This window comes from Ambystoma mexicanum, chromosome 1p, assembly GCF_040938575.1.
Source record: "Ambystoma mexicanum isolate Mex_15411 chromosome 1p, UKY_AmexF1_1, whole genome shotgun sequence".
Taxonomy (NCBI): domain Eukaryota; kingdom Metazoa; phylum Chordata; class Amphibia; order Caudata; family Ambystomatidae; genus Ambystoma; species Ambystoma mexicanum.
Window position 1 is genome coordinate 4,535,886 of NC_090921.1, and position 5,335 is coordinate 4,541,220.

Sequence of the window (5,335 nt, forward strand, 5' to 3'; positions counted from 1 at the left end):
ATCTTGTTCATATTATCTAAAGTGGGGATAGTAATGCACTGCAGCACAGACATGAATGGCACTTTCTACTGGTTTTATGGAGAACTATTTGGCCCGAGGAGGAAAACAGCCAATGCCGAAATGGAGCAATGTCTAGACAGTATCCCGATCCCTCTGCTCTCCAGAGAAGCCAGTGCCCTATTCAAAAGTCCCATGACGCAAGAAGAAATCAAAACAGCAATCTGCGAGGTGCCCAATGGTAATGCACCCAGGTCAGATGGGCTATGCCAGAATTTTATGAAGAATTTCCGGACCTCCTACCCCATATCTATTACAGCTTTGGGAGGAGTCCCTTTCAAAAGGGACATTACCCGAATCAATGCGAGAACTCATAATAATCTTGCTTTTATAACTTAATAAGCCTGCGCGGGATTGCGTCTTCTGCCGTCCACTATCTCTTATCAAGGTGGACGTTAAAAGGTACGCCAAAATAATACCAACTAGGCTTCTACCCTTCTAATGCACCTGGACCAGTCGGGATGACTCTAAATCTGCAAAGACTATTCAACATGTTGATCTGAGTGGACCCAGAGGTGCATGAAGTGGCTGTTTCTCTAGACATGCAGAAAGTATTTGACTCTGTGTCCTGGCAATTCCTCTTCAAAGTCCTAGAGAAATATGGTTTTGGCCCTGATTTTTCCATCTTGGATTAGATTGTTATGAACAAAGCCATTCGCCAGGCGGAGATCGAATGACATACTCTCCTCAATTCTCCATTTAGCTAAGTGTACGAGGCAAGGCAGCCCTCGTTCCCCACTACTATTCGCATTGGTGGTGGAACTGCTGGCAGACATCATTAGCGATCATTTCCAAGATAAGGGCATCAAACTGGGGGGCACTCCTGAAATGATATTGCTTTGCGCTGATGCTATTCAATTACTTGTGAGGAATCCGGGCAGGGCATATAGCCCATGATCCTGACCCAAGTGGTGACTGATTTCAGTAAATACTCAAGACTCTGCATTAGTAGAGCTAAATCCAAAGTGTTTCCATTAAGCTCCAAAACCAAGAGACCCGCCAACATGGCTGGCATCAAATGGTCCGACACCCCATTTAAATACTTCGGTACCCTATTTCCACATTCAAACATTGGAATCTTTGACGGTATCCATGGAGCATATATAATACAACTGCGGCGGAACTTGGCGAGATGGAGCAAATCACCAATGTCGCTAATGGGTAGAATTTCAGCCTGAAGGTTATCGTCCTTCCCAAGCTGCTATATTTGTTCGGTAAGATATTGTTATGGCGAGGCAGAGACTTTTTCACTGAATGGGTGTGCCTGTGCACCGATTTTGTGTTGACACCCGGCCCAATTACAATGCAATGAGCAGTCTTAGCGCTGCGGTATGAGTCTGGTAGCCTTGCGGCTACACATTTTGAATTATACTACTTGCTTGCACAGAATCAGTTTGCAGCATACTGGTTCGGGACTGATATGGCACATCCCCATGTTAAACTAGAAACCGTGACTGCTAGTGATGCCAATCTACAAACTCTTCTGCTTGTTGACTGCTATAAATGGGACAATCCAGTAGACTCAGTGGGATCCACACTTCCTGCGTGGAGGAAACTGTTCCGGCAGGTGGAGATTGCCGCCCCTTACGATAAACAATCCTGCCCTAAGCCCCATCATGGACTGCAGGATCATCACAGACTGGCTGGAAGCACAGTTTCACACGCTGGGAGACATGTTTGTTGAGGGTCATTTCAAAGATTGGAATGGAGTCACGGCTCAGATCGACAGTGGGCCATTATAAATATTGCAATTTAAACGCATGCACGCATCATTTAGGTGGCATTGGCCTTCTTTCCCGTGGGAACCAGTTCCCTATCCTTGCTTGTCACACATAATGAATTCCAGGAGGTGAGGAGAGGGATATCTGCCCTATATAATCTAGTACAACAGAATACACCACAGATAGAGTCAAAAGCTAGACTCAAATGGAGTCAGGACTTGCAGATGGTGTTGAGCAATGGACAAGCATTTTGTAGACTTGCAAAAGAGTTTAAGCTCATCTACTTTAACATGGTAAATTGCCTTCATTATACCCCATCCACAATCACATTATTCAATTCAGAATCTGAGGGCAGGTGCCCGATATGCCGGACCCCAAATGCAGACTTTTTGCATATTCTCTGGGCCTGCCCGATGCTGGGATCATATTGGTCAGAGGTGTGCAAGGTCCTAGTGGACATTACTGGCTTTCGGGTGGACGTGCTTTCCCGTACATGTATGTTTGACGTTGTGGGCAAAATGTTTATTATCATCCATAGACTGTTAAATCTAGGTCTTTTCGTAGCTAAACGAGTTATATATTAGAAATGGAAGGACAACTGTCCTCTCATGCCCAATATGTGGATGTCAAATATGGAATTGGCCAACGATATGGATATACTGTATGCTACCCTCTCCCAGCGGGGTGTCATCCCAAAGACAAATAGGCTGCTCTTAAGGACTATATAATGTTCGAAAACTGACTGATACACAACATGACCAAAGCACTGACTCTGTGGCAGATTGAGAATAGATATGGCTTAACCACTGATATACAATGTAATCAGGCACCATGTAATGTATATGCCTTGCCTCCTGATGCTTTATTTTTGTACTGTTTGTTCAACCACCTAAGTGCTGAAATAAAAAAAGAATTCAAAAAATGCCATGCCACCTCTGCCTGCATGGACTTTGCATCACAGCAACTGTCAGAGATGCATATGTGACATTTGAGCCTGCTCTGTGCCATGGCAGAACTGGCTCTCTAACTGTTAGGAGACTGGCTACAGCAAGTCATGTGTACAATCATTTTACCAAGGCGCATTTATGAATGAGGGCTCTGTGTCATTTAATCGACAGCCGTTTTTTCGACGGGTGGTTTTACGAAGAGTTTTGCCGAAAAAACTCATCAAATTTTTGTCCAATACATTTTTGGGGGGTTACTCCCCTCCCCCTCCTCTACCAATTTTCTGTTTTCCCCATCCCTTAATATGCCCTCCCCATTCCCCCCCCAAAAAATGTTGATGAGTGTTTTCGGCAAAAACCATTCGTAAAAACACCAGTCGAAAAAACGGGTGTCGGGTGTCGATGAAAGGACGTAGTACCATGAATGAGGGGGTCTGACCCCCTTTTACCCCTATACACCTTCGCCAATTACATGTACTCATTACACAGACAGCCTTAGAATCATTAGCAGCATTTAATTTAAATAAGAATAAAAAAAGCCAGGGCTTTCACACCTTTGCAGATGACAATCCGTCACATCAAAACATACATGACAACATCTTTGCCACAGCTGGGAGGGAGGTTTTGTAACAGAGCTCGGGAGAATTGAATGTTCCCATTGGATTGAATGGGGGTTAGAAATATTTTAGGAGGGAGAAGGTAAAATAGAGCGCAATTTGTGATGAAATAATTGAGAGACTCCCGACTATGTCGGGAGGGTTTGCATGCAAGTAAATGTGGAATAATATCAACTATTCTAGCTGGATATGGGAGAATCTCGGTGTTAGTACATCAAAATGTGGAGTTTATCGGCATGCACGAAATTGTAGGCCACAGAAACATAACTCAATGAAGTTAACTCCAGATAAGATACTAAAGGCCTGGGTAAGCCAGTCTGCCTGCTCTGTACAGGCAAACCTGACGACCTATCTGCCCCCTTGTGCATACAGCACATTGGCCACCGAAAGAAAGCCAAAATATGAATTAGGTAACAATGTCATGTGCAGCCCACTTTAATTGCAAAGTGCGAACTTTTCAGCTGACTAAAGTCAAGAAACGAACTCATCATGTTGTGATGTTTCTCGCAGTTTCTGTGTTGTGCATGCGCCCAGCACCGGGCAGCGTGGGCCACATGCAGCTCACTACAGTGGGAATAGGTTGTGCTGCCAAGCTTGATCAAAGTGGGGGCCTGTGCCCCCCTGCCCTTCCATGGGAACACCACTAACTATAGTTAATATGTTCACCAGTGGATAAAGTGGGGTGCTACATTGAGGGGGGGTGTTGCCAAAGTATGTGTGTATTTAGGCCACACCCCAAATGAGAGCCCCCCCCCACTCGCCAATGCAGGGTAGAGGGGTTGGTGAAAGGCTGGGGCACACCAAAGGTGTAATACCAGTGTGCCCCTCTCTCACACGCACCAGGCAGCCCTTTCATTCAAGGTGCCGCGTGGATAACAACCACAGGCTCCTTGAATGAAAGGGCTGCCTGCTGCGTGATGACTACTCTGAAACAGTAACCAGTCTCTCCGTTTGTTTTCCTGTAAAGAGTCATCACTCCTCATGAAGCCTCATTTAAAAGGCCTCATGCTGCATGATGACACCTGCAGGCAGTCTGTGTAACTGTGCAACGCTTCGGCTACAGGACTGCCTGAGGAGCCCTTTCTTGAGACTGCCGAGGCGTGGCCCAGGCTAACACCGGCCCACTTAAAGCCCTGATGATCACCCATATAGTATACACCTCCTCAATTACGTGCAGTCATTACACAACAGAACGTGATTTATGCTGCAGTGAAGAGCACTCCGTTTATAGTCGGGAGTTCTGCCCTGTGGGCAATAAAAAGTGGCATAATTAAAAGTTCAGAGTTAAATAGATAATGTATTGTGCGAGCACATATTAGAAACATGCGGATTTTGCTATGGTAATTTCTTTGCGGTATTTTCTTCAACAAGTATACACCAGTAAACCATCTGTGAGCAAATTCGTAGACGTGGCTGGGACGTTTGGATGCTTTCATGAAAGCTCCAGGGGGCGGTAGAGGGATGAATGTTTACGTTAGAGCTGCAGAATAATGTGCATAATGTTCTGATTTCACTTTCAAAATGTCAGCAGCATGCAAACAGATTTTTAGAAGTAAAAAAAAACTTTGCTGCATTGGCCGGGAATCGAACCCGGGCCTCCCGCGTGGCAGGCGAGAATTCTACCACTGAACCACCAATGCTTGCATGTTGACCCCTGTGGGAAAAAGTGCAGTTGAGCACAATCCACGAATGCCAAAGGACCGGATAGAGCGACAGGAAAGCAATGCACTTTCAATTTCAAAAGCAGGGAGCAGGCAGAGAGCTCACATTCTGGTGAAATCTTCATTCATACTTTGCTACGTCCTTTTTCAAGTTTTACTCTCTGCCTTACTGTAGTTCGCACGGAAATAAGAGAAACCTTGTCAACCACTTCAATTCCTTCAAACTCATTATTGCTTACAACATTAATATGTCCGGTCAGATTCATGGGTAAGACTTTTAGAAAATATTATTCAATAATAAAATCAAATTTCTCATTTCATTGTAAATTGAATAC

At 44.8% G+C, this 5,335-nt stretch overlaps 1 non-coding gene across 1 annotated transcript; it reads right to left on the reverse strand.

The window, feature by feature from the left end:
- Positions 1 to 4,908: 4,908 nt before the first annotated feature.
- On the reverse strand, positions 4,909 to 4,979 carry TRNAG-GCC (transfer RNA glycine (anticodon GCC)). Its single transcript has one exon. It is a non-coding gene; the product is annotated as a tRNA-Gly (tRNA).
- Positions 4,980 to 5,335: the final 356 nt, after the last annotated feature.